Source organism: Amblyraja radiata, chromosome 28 (genome assembly GCF_010909765.2).
Source record: "Amblyraja radiata isolate CabotCenter1 chromosome 28, sAmbRad1.1.pri, whole genome shotgun sequence".
In the NCBI taxonomy this organism is placed as follows: domain Eukaryota; kingdom Metazoa; phylum Chordata; class Chondrichthyes; order Rajiformes; family Rajidae; genus Amblyraja; species Amblyraja radiata.
This window is the reverse complement of record NC_045983.1, coordinates 10,738,729-10,753,660: the sequence shown is the minus strand read 5'-3', so window position 1 is coordinate 10,753,660 and position 14,932 is coordinate 10,738,729. Positions and strand designations below refer to the sequence as shown.

Sequence of the window (14,932 nt, the reverse complement as noted above, 5' to 3'; positions counted from 1 at the left end):
GCAAATGTCCTCATCTCCACAGCTCTGGCTACAAACAGAGGTACTTTTCAGAAAATGGGCAATTCTTCAACGCAAACAGTACCCGCTATAATATCATGATAAAAATAATGAATGCTCGGGAGATTACGCTCTACGTGCGAGAGAAAATAGTTGACGTTTCAAATCGATTTTTTTTTTTAAACGCCTCTCATATATCCACCTATATCATTTGCCAGGCCTTGTCCCACCCATCCAGCTTTCTCCCTCTAGCCCTTAGTGTTTTGTGAAGATCCCAGCATTATAGTTCTTTGTGTCTTGTTTAAAGTTGAACTTAAAACAAATGACATTCAAATTTTGACATTCAAAATATTTTATAATTGAAAGCCCGCAGCAACTGACTGTTGTTTAATAAACAACAGCAATGTTGTTTAATAAATTAACGATTATTTATCCCCCTTCCATTTTTTCATGGAATAAAGCAAACATAGAAACATAGGAAATAGATGCAGGAGGAGGCAATTTGGCCCTTTGAGCCAGCACCGCCATTCATTGTGATCGTGGCTGATCAACCATAATCAGTAACCTGTGCCTGTCTTCTCCCCATATCCCTTGATTCCGCTAGCCCTTGATTGGCCTCTACTGGAATTTGTGGCAGAGAATTCCACAAATTCACAACTTTCTGGGTGAAACAGTTTATTCTCATCTCAGTTTTAAATGGCCTCCCCTTTATTCTTAGACTGTGGTCCCTGGTTCTGGACTCCCCCAACATTGGGAAATGTTTTCCTGCATCTAGCTTGTCCAGTCCTTTTTTAATTGTATATGTTTCTATAAGATTCCCTCTCATCCTTCTAAATTCCAGTCTTTCCAATCTTTCCTCAGTCCCGCCATCCCGGGGATTAACCTATGCTGCACTGCCTCAATAGGCAAGAATTTTTTTCTTTATGTTCAAAGAGAAACGACATAGGAAAGAAAAACAGCAAACCCATTGCCGTGTCATTGCTGATCCGCAATGCCATGACTCGGATTCGAACCGAGGTTGCTGCGGCCACAACGCAGAGTACTAACCACTATACGATCACGGCGAGCTACATGGGTGCAATACCTAAACTTTGAAAATAATCCTCAAAAGCACCTTGTTAAATAGGAGTATGCGTTCATTATGGACACCGGTAAAATATCTCAGGATCCTAAAAGCTATTTCTCCAGCCAACAAAAAACTTTCTATATTGAAACTGGCTTCACAAATTATTGACCCTTTGCCACATATCAAAGAAAGGTTATAGCATAGTGGAAAACCATCCAGCCCCTCAAAAGCACTCTCTGGCTCTCCATCAGAGCAACTTACTCTACTCTGACCCTTCCCATATCTTTTCTTCATAAATTTACATTTGTTTTCCTTTGTCATGTATTTTAGCAGTTCTTTTAATAGCGAATTAAGGATTCCTATCACACGTTGTATAAATGAGTCACTCCTTGTGTCACTCTTAAATATCTTATTGTTTATTTAATACCCAAGATCCCTCGACCACTCCAACCACTGTACTCTGTTCACATTCATTATTCTTTTATAAATTTCTATCAGATCTCTCCTCAGTCTCTTTTAAAAATGTCCCAGAATCTCTAATCTATCCTTGTAATTACCGATTCTCATCCCTGCCACCATTTGCGGAAATATTTTCTGGACTCCCTCTAATGCCCTCACATCCTTTCTATAATTGAACACTATAATTAGATAGTCTTAGTTACACAGGATAGATACCCTTTGGCCCACAAAGTCTGCAATGACCACCAAACATCCAATCAATCATTCAGATTTATTCATCACACACAATAAAGTGCAGTGAAATGAACTTGCCAGCAGCGGTACAATCAAAAAGACATAAAAATGTAACACAAACATCCACCACAGCATTCTTCACTGTGGTGGAAGGCACAAAGTACAGTCAGTCCTCCTCCATTGTTCCCCTGTGGTCGGGGCCATAAACCTCCACAGTCGCTGCTGCGGGCGGCCAGATGTACAGGACCTCTCGTCTGGAAGGCAAGTCCCGAATCGGTGCTTTCCTACCGGAGACCACGACTTCAGGGTGTTGTATGCCATTGTATTCTCCCCACATTCAAAATAACCTCCCTCTTAGATTCTACCACTTGACTACAACAATGCCAATTTACAGCCGTTAATATTCTAATGAGCCATGCTTTGATGAATCATGGGATCTTATATGAACATAGTAAATAGGAGTTACCAATGATCATATCTTTGGAAGGAAACCAGTTGAGGCCAGGCTAGTGTATTGAAAAGGTTCACAGTGTATTTCTTGATTTAAACTCTCTCTTGCAGTGCTGGCTCGAGGGGCCAAATGGCCTCCTCCTGCACCTATTTTCTATTTTCTATGACTGGAAAAGCCCAGAATTGTGTATGTTTTATTAATAGCTTTCTCAACATGCTCTGCTAATATTCGCATATTCCTCTGGTCATGCATCCATTGGTATCTTTCATCTTATATTGCATGTTCTCATTCTTCCTACACATCAAATTTCTTGGCGTTAAACATCAGCTGCGATGCCTATGCCCATTCCTCCACTCTGTTTGTATTCTGTGCAATCTGTCACTACCTTTGTTGTTGTACACAATACTGCCAAGTTTTCAGTCAAGGCACCATGGGAAACAGAACTAAGTGAACAAATGCTGAACAGTAGTAGTAATTCTCAAACATTAACATAGCAGGTTATCGGAGTTTCATTGGGTGAAGGGAATTAAGGGATATTGGTAGAGTGCTGGAAAATTAGTTTGGTGGAAGATCAGCCATGATTTTGATAAATGGAGGAGGGCCAGATGGATGAGTTCTGGTCCTAATATTCATATAAGATTCCATCGTTTATCATGACATGCATGGCTCATGAGAAAATTGACTCATTAGATGTGGGCTCGTTAGAAATATTTTAAACCGACAGTTTTGCTCAAATATTATATTTCAGCAAGTACTCATTTATCAAGGATTAAGAAACCAACTAAAATCATGCGTAACAGCAAAAAAAACAAAACAATTAATGTTGAATTAATTATTGTTGAAATTAAAGAATGTTTTATTTTTAATAATAAATATTTCACAATTAAAAATCAGATGATTTAAAAAAATGAAGCCCATTGCCGTGTCATTGCTAATCCGCAATGCCGTGACTCGGATTCGAACCGAGGTTGCTGCGGCCACAACGCAGAGTACTAACCACTATACGATCACGGCGAGCTACATGGGCACTGACGAACAATGCGTTAAATTAGCCCTAAACGCAGCATAATCCAACTTTTTACTCTCATTTTCGCTTCCGTAATCTTTTTTTTTACAGAAACGCGTGAAAATGAAACGAAACCAACTGATTGTGGGCGGTAACATTGCACCGAATAAAAGCACCGGGATTATTTGTCCCCACACAATCCGTGGTAGGAAGCATGCAGCACAGATGATTTATTTGCACAATTTATAAAAGAAAGCAACTGTTTTCTGCAACGTCTCAATAACTGATTTTCAATGAAATCGTCGCAATTATTTAAATACAATTTTGTCCAACCATAGCTTTGGAAGCTTGATCATTTTGTTTATTTAAAAAATTGCTCGGAGATGATCGCCAACCTCTTAAAACCACATGAAGTTACTCAGTCTTTAACTAAAAGCTCCAACATTAAGATATGTAAAAATAAATTGATAACATTTCAACTTATTTTCTTCTTGCGTTATATGTAGCTCTGTAAAAGAGAAAGGATATTTTGGCACTTGGCTCTCCCTGCAAATAAAACCCTTTTGATTTGTATAATTCGGATCATGAATGAGACTTCCATTCGGTGCTGCGTCGCTTTTCATTGGTGAGTGGAAAGTCTGTGCTTGAAAATGTAATAACAGGCACAAAGCGCTCGAGAACTCAGCGACTCGGGACTTTTCCTCAGACTGATATTTAAATTTGTAATTTAAAAAAAGAGGGGGGGGGGGAGGGGAGGAAGCACGCAAAATAACTCTTTACATAACAGTTCTAAGAGTCATCAACCTGAATCGCTAACCATATTTTTCTCTCTCCACAGATGCTGCCTGTCCCAATTAGTATCTCTAGCACTTTATTTTGCTTTTTATTCTGCCTATAGAAATGACAAAAATACAGGCAGAGCCACACTCCCTGCGGTTTTGCTTGCTTATCGTTGGGAAAATAACAAGCTTTGAAAAAAAACCCGTGTATTTGACCAAGTTACAATGGTGTGATTGCCTCTAAGCACAGCACACAAGATGGAGACATAATCCAAATATCCAGCTTGTAGCCAGAACAAAGTAGAACGAGGCAGAAATAAAAACATAAAATACTGGAAACACCAAACAGGTCATGCAGCATTTGTGCAATGAGAAAAATAGTATTTTGTAGTCTTTCAAATCTAATCCTCATTTCCAACATTTGATTTTATTACAAAAAACATGTGGTTAGCTAAATGAATCATGCTCACAGCATATCTGAGTCAACCCTGTCAGTGATTTGATTTATTAAATTACATTACAATTGTTTATATATCTTCCTTTAAGAATGTGTATCTTCTGCCACATGGGCAGTAGTGGGCATTTCCTGGGGAAAGAAGCACACTCAAAAACTGCAAAAAGGGTCTCAAGCAGTTTGAACTCTGGGTTTCAGAGTTAGCTGCAGTCACGACAACACATCTGGAAGGCTGAGGGCTTCATGATAGCACACTTAATAAGATGAATGCGCCATAGTTTATGAGTGTGCAGAATGGGTGATCCTCAGGATCCACCTTACTTACTGACAGATTTACTCAATTGGATATTGATATGAGCTATGGAGCAGGTCCCCCACATATGGCTCAGCTGCACAGGATGGAGACAGTAAGAAAATTGTAGCGTCTCAACTATAACTGTGGTCCACATTGATATTTACAACATAGGTAAAGCTGAGGTACTACACACAATTTTGGGATCCAGAAGAGGTTAAAAAGCAGAACCTCAAAGATTAGGAATTAACAGGTAGACAAAAATGCTGGAGAAACTCAGCAGGTGAGGCAGCATCTATGGAGCGGAAATAGGCAACGTTTTGGGTCGAAACCCTTCTTCAGACTGATGCGGGGGGGGGGAGGAATAAAAGAAGAGGTGGAGCCAGAGGGATGAGAGAGAGCTGAGAAGGGGAGGAGAAAGTAAGGACTACCTGAAATTAAAGAAGTCAATGTTCATACCGCTGGGGTGCAAACTGCCCAAGCGAAATATGAGGTGCTGCTCCTCCAATTTACGGTGGTCCTCACTCTGGCCATGGAAGAGGCCCAGGACAGAAATGTTGGATTCGGAATGGGAGGGGGAGTTGAAGTGCTGAGCCTACGGGAGATCTGGTTGGTTATTGCGAACCGAGCGGAGGTGTTCGGCAAAGCGATCGCCAAGCCTACGCTTGGTCTCACCGATGTAGAGCAACTGACATCTAGAGCAGCGGATACAATATTAGGAATTAACAGGTCCTTTTCAGAATGGCAGGCAGTGACTATTAGGGTGCCGCAAGGCTCAGTGCTGGGATCCGTCAATTACAATATATATTAACGAATTAGACAAGTGAATTAAATGCAACATCTCCAAGTTTGCGGATGGCACACCGCTGGGTGGCAATGTGAGCTGTGAAGAGAATGCTATGAGGCTGCAGGGTGGTAGGATGGATGAGTGGGCAGATGCATGGCAGATGCAGTATAATGTGGATAAATGTGAAGTTATCTACTTTGGTGGCAAGAAAAAGAAGGCAGATTATTATCTGAATGGTGTCAGATTAGGAAAAGGGGAGGTGCAATGAGACCCAAGATCAGAGTTTTATATTATTTGATTTGATTCAATTTATTATCATCGCACTTTTCAGTGCAACGAAACGGTTTAGCCTGCAGTCATAACATAGAATAAATAACAAACACTCAACACAGTTTAAAGTCCCAAAGTCATTGTCTCTTCCCTCCTTGCTCTCCCTCTGCGCTGAGGCAATCCAAGCCTCCGATGTTGTGACCCCGCCGGGTGATGGTAGGTAAGTCCCGCGGCTGAATCCGAGCTCCGCAAACGGGCCGGTTCAAACTCCGCGGCCTGGGGCGGTCGAAGCTGCCGCCCTCCAGTCCAGATAATAGATAAGATATCCTCTCATCCTTCTAAATTGCAGTGAATTTAGGGATTTGCTGGGATTTAGGCCTGGAGAATGTCAGGATTACAGATGGTTACAGAATGGAGGCAATTCAGTCTGTTGAATTCATACTGGCTGTATATATAAGCAATTCAGTTGGTCAGACTCCCTGCTGTCTTGCCTTTGCCCTGCAAATTCATTCATTTCAGATACTTACCCAGCTGCCTTTTGAACACTACAACTAAATTTGTCTTCAATCTTACTCCTGGTATTACATTGCACAACACAACCACCTTCTGAATAACATTTGTCCTCATGTCAAGAGAATTTGAGAAAGGGAGAGCGAGGTCATGGACCAATTTGAAAATAAGAGCGGGAATTTTAAGCAAAGATTTGTTAAAAAAGGTCTGCATGAATATTAAAGGGTGGAAGTCAACAATAAATAAGGCAACAGAATTAGAAGTTTTGATAAAATCATAAACCTTGTGAATTTGAATGATTGGTCTCAAGTTTGTGGAGGGTAGAATAAGAAAGGCCATTATCACAAGCAGGCAGAGGAGATTATTTTAACTTGACATCATGTTCGGCTATTGTGGGTTGAAGTGCCTGTACCTGTGCTGTACTGTTCTATAATAGACCAGTAAGTCTGACATCAGTGCTAAGTTACCAACGGGGATTTTGAGGAAATAGATATACCAGCATTTGAATAGGCAAGAGCTGATCAGAGATAGTTAGTACAGCTTTGTTCATAGAAAATAAGTGCCCATGTAGCTCGCCGTGATCGTATAGTGGTTAGTACTCTGCGTTGTGGCCGCAGCAACCTCGGTTCGAATCCGAGTCACGGCATTGCGGATCAGCAATGACACGGCAATGGGCTTAATTTTTAGGGATGGTACAGTGATAGATTTGCTGCCCTTAGGTTCGATCCTAACTATGAGTGCTGTCTGTAACAGAGTTAGTACCTGTGATCACATAGGTTTTCTCCAGGTTCTCCGATTTCCTCTCACACTCCAAAGACATACCGGTTTGTTAATTGGCTTCTGTAAATTGTAAATTGTCCCTAGTGTATAGGGTAGTGCTACTGTACAAGGTGATCGCTGGTTGGCATGGACTCATTGGGCAGAAGGGCCTGTCCGAGCTGTATCTCTAAAGTCTAAAGTTCTGCACTACAATCATAACTTTCACTAGAGTTTGGAAGTATGAGAGGAGAATTAATTGAAATGTCCACAATTCTGACATAGCATGCAGTGCTGCCGCCTCACAATTCTAGCTGCCTGTGTGGAGTTTGCACATTCTCCCTGTTACTGCATGGGTTTCCTCGGTACTCCAGTTACTACGCACATCCCAAAGTGTTGGTAATAGGTTAATTAGTAAATTACCCCTTAGATACATTATGCATGAAAGATATTTCCAAAAGTAGGCTTCACAGTTTTATGCAAGATATTTTGCAATGAGATGATGAGAAACATCTTTATGCAGAAGGTGTGAACCTGTGGATTTTACACTGTAGACGTTTGTGGAAGCCATGTTGCTTCATACATTCAAGAGGCAGACAGATAGATTTATAGATACAAAAGGGATTAAGGTACAGAGGATACAGCAGGAATATGGTATTTTGATATTGGATGTCATGAATGAGAGGCCAGGCTCAAAAAAGCAAAATAGCATATCCTGCATCTATTTTTCTATTTTCCTATGGTATGTACATGGTGAACAACCATTTTGTTCAACTTTTGATCAATAACTTGAATATCAATGAAAATGATTATTATAAAATGCATCTTGTTTTCAGAGAAGAAAACAAAATGGCTACTATCTTGCCGCAGATATAGCCTGACCAGCAACATGTTTTCAGGGTTTTCTGTTTTATTTTAGATATCCAGCAACTGCGGTATTTTTTAAATTATACCAGCTTATTTCCTTGTATCTATTTGCCTATACATATGGGGCAATTTACAGTTAATCTATAAACCAGTACTTTGTGGGGGAAACTGAACAAGCCCTCTTACCCTTTTTATAACAGACCATGGGGGGAGGGGGGTGTTTGGGTGTCCAATATTGCTGATTGTCCACTATAACTGTGTGGACGGAACAACGGGAGGAGGCGGTGGTGGAGGGAGGCTGGGGAGAGGTAGAGTGAACAGAGCATTGGGAAAATGCGGCAGTGGATGAGAGAGTGGCGGAGTGCACAAAGTGACGGGAAAAGGAGGAGGAGGCAGCAATGGGGGGGGGGGGGGGGGGCAATTGGATTAAGTGATGGCCCCGGGGGTTACAACGGGAGCTGGAACAACAGCCACCTCAATTGGATTCTGTTGTGGGTGAAGAAGGGCTTGCTGGTGCAACTGCGAGCAGGAGCGGCGGTGCGAGTTGGGATGGCATCAGTAGGTCTGTCCGTTATAACCAAAATCATTTTGAAAGGGTCCATTAAAACGAGGATTTACTGTACTGAGAAGCAATAACAGGGAGAATGCACAAACTCTACACGGGCAGCTACAACTGTGAGGCAGTAGCATTAAATACTCTGCCGCCGTGCTGGCCCTCCATAAATGCTCCCCAACCTGCTGGGTATTCATATAATTTTCCATTTTAATTTCAGAGCTTTAGCAATCACATTTTTATTTCCAAGTGACAACATTAACTTTGCTTATATACCAGTAATATACCATAGTCTATAAATTACTTTAAAAAAATGGATTTCATGCTTGACAAAGATTTAAAGTTAAAGCTGTGCATATTGAAGCAGAAGCAACTTCACTACTTTTAGTAGGACAATATTAGTGGGACAATATCAAGAGTACAAACTACAAACAGTATGTTTCTATCGTCGTATGCATAGTACAATTCTATAATTTGATCACATGGAGATAATTCAGAATTATTACTTACAAGGATATAGAGATTTACAGGACAACTTTTTCTAGGCCATGTCTAAATAAATGTAGGCAGCAAATCCAAAGACCAAAAATACCCTAAAACAAAATTCTTAAATATGTGATTCCTACCTTTCTTTAGAATTTTTTTCACCTTGGTGTGACTGCCCTCTCTCACAAAGTGATGCAACTCTGACCCTGAGGCATCAACCTTCATTGTTCCAAGGTTTACAGGGCAGGGCACAGGGAGTGGTACCAGATGTGACATCCTAAAATAAGTGAAGCATAGTGTAAGAATTAGCCCACAGTTGATATATAATCATTGCTTGACTTCTAGAATTTGTTTAACAATTCTGAAAAGAAAATGTTGCAAGGCAAATCTCACAAATGCTGAAAATCTGAAATAAAAATAAAAATGCGATATACTCGGTGATTAAGGAAGTATCTACAGAGGGAAAATATAGTTAACATTTCAGATTAATGACTTTTCATCACATCTAAAAAAAATCAGATGTAATACTTGCTATTGAGGGAGTGCAACGTAGTTTCACCAGGTTAATTCCCGGGATGGTGGGACTGATATATGATGAATGAATGGATTGACTGGGCTTATATTCAGGGCCGGCCTTAGGAGGTGCGGGGCCCAATTGGGAACAATTTTCGTGAGCCACAGGTGCCCAGCCAAGGTCTGTCAGCCCTGTTATTTAGTATATATTATGAAATTGTACACTAAGGTGCTATGGATTATACACTGTCTTAATCGCTCCTGCTCTTGTCTGACTTTCAGTACCTCCGCTGGCATCCAACCTTTACCGTAGTTGCTAATTACCATTAAACTGCATTATTCCACGTGTTATTTATCAAAGCTTTACTAATATTCTGTATGGGCTCTGCGGTTGCAACCAGCTCCTTGCAATGTTTAAGTCTGTGGTCAGGGAGAATGTCGTCCCTGTACAGCTCCCTCCCGATGGGTGGGAATGAAGGGCGGGAATCGGAAGGCCGCGAGGTTGATGATGGGAGGAAGCGGAGAATGTGACCTGCTGTCACTGCCGCCATGCTTTCACCGCACGACTGCTCCCGGCAGCATCTCAACCTTCAGTCTTGTGAAGCTGATATTGACCGACACACTTTTTTTCCGACACACTTGTTTGTTACTACACGTACCAATCGCAGCCGTGGCTTACCACTGGGTCCTGTATTATGCAAACACACACACGTTTTGTGTACGAATGGGGGAAGAAGGGGACGTGATGTTGATACGACGGCTACAACAGGCCTTTGGGTCCGTGAAATGGCGACTATTGCAAATAGACTCAGTGCCTGTTTCTGTGTATTATGTGCTAACCGGGCAGTGTACTTGGGTACGGCAATAATCGCACTCTATGCAAAATAATTTCACTGTACCTTGGTAGATATGACAATGAAGGAACTATTGTGTCCATACATTTATGCATGTGAGTGTGTGGCATAAATCAAACGCTATTCCATTTGGTAACTGCTGCTTTTGGGAGAGGACGGCACTGTTTGCTTCAGATGCACCTTGACTGACTAATTCCAGATAAAAGTCAGCTGTTCGGTCAGTGACTATCCTAGTAACATCAGGCGTGTGTACACATCCGCTGGCGGCCTCACTGTGACTGTCTGAAGTAAAGTTGTAGTAACAGGTCCCCCGTGCCCCGGGTGTAAAATACCGGTAAGTGTGGGTGCAGAAAGGGATGCGGGAATAGTATCCCGGAAAGTGGTGACAGTATTGAGAGTTAACTGCGGGGCTGTGTTGTTGTCAGTGAGGAATTTCACCTACTGGGGTCGCTGCTGAGGGGATAGAGTGTGTTGCCCACCAGCCTAACGCTGGGGCCCCCTTAGGCACGGGGCCCAATTGGGGAGCAACTGGCTTAAAGCTGGCCCTGCTTATATTCATTGGAATTTAGAAGGATGAGAGGGATTCTGATAGAAACATATCAAATTCTTAATGGATTAGACAGGCTAGATGCAGGAAAAATGTTCCAGATGTTTGGGGAGTCCAGAACCAGGGGTCACAGTTTAAGAATAAGGGGTAGTCGACCATTTAGGACTGAGATGAGGAAAATATTTTTCGCCCAGAGTTGTGAATGCCACAGAAAGCAGTGGAGGCCAATTCACTGGATGTTTTCAAGAGAGTTAGATATACCGTAGCTCTAAGGACTAACAGCATCAAGGGATATGGGGAGAAAGCAGGAACGGGGCACTGATTTTGGATGATCTGCCATGATCATATTGAATGGTGGTGCTGGCTCGAAGGGTCAATGGCCTACTACTGCACCTATTTTCTGTGTTTCTAATACATTTTAAGAAGTTAAAAAAAGAGAGAAAAGGGGAAAGTAAAATACAGGAGATTCAATAAGGAACTGGGTGATGGTGCAGATGTAAAGGAATAGTTATGGGAACCTGATATTTTTCCTCTTTGTTGAGTAGATAAGACCATAAAACATGGGAGCAGGAGAAATCTACTCCACCAGTAAATCACGGCTGATCTATTTTTCCCTCTCAATACCATTCTCCTGTCTTCTCCCCATAATCTGACACCTTTACTAATCAAGAATCTATCAATCTCTGCTTTAAAAATACTTAATGACATATACTCCACAGCCATCTGTGGCAATGAATTCCAGATTCACCAACCTCTGGCTAAAGATTTTTTTTTTGTAGACAGCAACATTTGAGGAGTTTTATTGTATGATTGTAATCATCTTCAACGAGACAAGTTCGACCACGGTAACTACAGGGGTTCTCTATTAACTGACCCAGAGAAAGCCATTGCCAAGTACTTCTCAATTGCCTTCTTCTTGTGGACATGTTCAAAATGCTTCTAGATACTTCAGGGTGTATTCCACCTACCAAGCGGCACAGTGGTCAACTCTACACTAGCCAGAAAAGGGAAACACTTCATTACCATCTCAGCATTTGGGAAGCAAGAGAAACAACTATCATACATTGCCTGAACAAACGTGGAGGTCTCAGCCACCGGAAAAGGGCTTGAGTTTTACTGATGTGTTTAAGAAGGAACTGCAGATGCTGGAAAATCGAAGGTAGACGTCTGAAGAAGGGTTTCGGCCCGAAACGTTGCCTATTTCCTTCGCTCCTTAGATGCTGCTGCACCCGCTGAGTTTCTCCAGCACCTTTGTCTACCTTTGAGTTTTACTGACCCTACTGTGGGATCAAATAATCCGTATGTTATTGTCCCCCCTACCCAGGCCTGCACGAGACAACTGCATAAGGTTACTTGTCATCTCGGGGCATGGAAAAGCTCGACGTTTACAGCCACTTTAATTACTCTCTGGGCCTTAGCCACCATCAAGGGGTCGAACGCCATTTTGCGCCCCATCCCGTTCGTAGCATGAACGCTACAAAGTGTGGGTCCGTGAAGTTATTGGATATTAATACGGGTCTTCACCTTTATCTTATCTTTTATCTTATTGATTATTTGCTTTACCTCTCCACTCGCCCCTCTGCGTTGTCCTGTTTTTATTATCTAAAGCTTTTCCTACAACCGCCGCCCCGGGCAACGGCGCCGCGCGAGCCTCGGCAATTCGAGGCGCGCGGGGTCGGGACCACGTGCCCTGACGGCCCCAGCGCAGCGCAGCCTCGTGTCCCACTTAGACTAAATGATACATTGTGCAAGAGGACTAGAAGACACATTAACCAGTGCAAGAGGAATGTGTAGGAAGGAACTGCAGATGCTGGTTTAAACCGAAGTTAGACACAAAAAGCTGGAGTAACTCAGCGGGACAGGCAGCATCTCTGGAAAGATGGAATGGGTGACGTTTCGGGTCGAAACTCTTCAGCCCAAAGATACTAGAGGAGCTCCTCTAGGATCTTTGCTTCAGCCTGCAAGAGGAATGTCTTCTGTAAGTGCGACCAATAATTGCTGTGAGACGCTCTCATTCTTGGTTTCTTGGTCCTCCGAAATATTCCAAATGGAATTTAAACTGGAGGTGGTGAAGGGAGGGCTTCATTGTTGCTACGTCTGTGGGCCATACTGGACTATTTTCCTATTCTAGAGTTGGGAAAATAAATCTCAGTTAGCGGTACCTCCATGTATGAATGAACCTACGGAAAATGTATCCTTCTGGGACAAAATTATACGACGTGTAACTGGACCGACAGATGGGAATGTTGCAAGAACTGAGTGGAGCACACGGGTGATGGTTCTTCAGACTAAAAGTACGGGGGAGGGGGGGAAGAGAACAGGAGGCGAGAAAAGACCAGGCCATGTCTGGGAAGGGAAGACCACGACATATCAGGGTGAGAAAAGACCAGGACAAATCAGGGCGAGAAAAGACCAGTGGAATGTGTTTTTAAAATACCCATTATGTATTTGATTAAGGATTATGTGAAAATGATGCTTTTAAATTAAACTGATGATATCACCTGCCCATTCCTCAAGCCCATTTATATTCTGCTGTAAATTATCAGTTTTCTTTGTGGTTCACAATATCGACAACTTTTGAGTCAATCACAAATTCAGCAAGTGTGGATTGAACTCTCAGGTCTAGATCTTTAGTCTATTCATCTCCAGTTTGAGAAACAACCATTCACCAAAACCTTCTGGGAAGGGACCCAAATCTTTTTGCATTTCCAGTGTCTAGACAGGTGACTTCATTCTGGTCACCACATCAACCCCAGTGAGAGCATGGGCCAGGTACCGTACAAACATTTTGGAAGGATTAATAGACCGGATGCAATTAAGATGTTTCCTCAGCATGATGAATCTAGAACTAGGAACCACAGTATCAGAATAAAAGGTAGACAATTTAGGACTGTAAAGAGAGCTTTCTTCACTCAGACGGCAGTGAAACCTTTGAATTCTCGACTATGGAGGGATGTGGAGGTTCAGCCTCCACATCCCTCCATTTAACTTGTTTGCTGGATTTCTGAATATTAAGGTCTTCAAAAGACTGTACAGGAAAAACTGCTAAAGTGAATAGCTTGAAAGGCCAAATGGCCTAATCCGGTTGGTTTCTTATGTTGTTGCAATTTTGCCAGAATAAAGGATGACTGAGAGTCTTCAGACCCTTCTCCGGTCACCAATGGTGTGAAGCAAGGCTGTATGCTTGGCCCCACACTGTTGAGTATGGTGTTCTCTGCAATACTGCCTGATGTCTTCTGTGATAAAGAAGATGGAATAAGTGAGTTCGGTATCATGGGATTTGTCAAAGGTCACTCGCGATAAACATTGTCGGCAGCTGTGCTGCTGCATGAATACAGACCTGCGTTTCATCCGTAGTCAGGATTGAACCCGGGTCTCCGGCGCTACAAGCGCTGTTGAATTGCTACTGGACCGTCCCCATCTCCTCCCGAGTGTCCCATCCCTGTCCGGCGGCGGCCGAAGATGTCCGGTGTGATCCTGGACTGATAGGACACCAGCTCGGAGCAGCTTACAGCCAGTGCAGAGAAGAAGCATTAACTCCAGCCCAACTATCCCTGTCCCACCGGGTTAACCGACAGCCCTGGACTGACGGGACACCGGCTCGGAGCATTGGCGGCCCAGGCTTACAGCCAGCGCAGAGAAGAAGTGCTAACTCCACTGCTCCGGGCCGGTGTCCCATCAGTCCAGGGCTGTCGGTTAACCCGGTGGGACAAACAGAATTGAGCTGGAGTTAGTGCAATGATTGAAGACCGGGGTTAGATTATATCGATATGCATTCACGAGCTCTCCATGAGACATTCAATGCCGTCGAAAGATAAATCTTCAAAACACAGTATCTTGGTTAATAGTTTCTTTATTGTCATAGTAAAAACAGTAAAATATTCATCCAAACATCTTCTTGTTTAAGTACATTTTGATCTTACTCGTAGTCAAACTCGTGCATGGTGGAAAGCTGTGACCTCTCCCCCACGCTTCTTCAAACTAAACTAAAAACTACTAGGGCGTCTGCGCAAGAATCCCAGCCGCAAACACGCCTCCGACTACGTAATAA

General features: G+C 42.6%; 3 non-coding genes across 3 annotated transcripts; 1 reads left to right on the top strand and 2 right to left on the bottom strand.

The window, feature by feature from the left end:
- Positions 1 to 989: 989 nt before the first annotated feature.
- Positions 990 to 1,061, bottom strand: trnah-gug. Its single transcript has one exon. It is a non-coding gene; the product is annotated as a tRNA-His (tRNA).
- A 2,088-nt stretch (positions 1,062 to 3,149) lies between these two features.
- Positions 3,150 to 3,221, bottom strand: trnah-gug. Its single transcript has one exon. It is a non-coding gene; the product is annotated as a tRNA-His (tRNA).
- Positions 3,222 to 6,879: 3,658 nt separating this feature from the next.
- Positions 6,880 to 6,951, top strand: trnah-gug. The gene has a single exon. It is a non-coding gene; the product is annotated as a tRNA-His (tRNA).
- Positions 6,952 to 14,932: the final 7,981 nt, after the last annotated feature.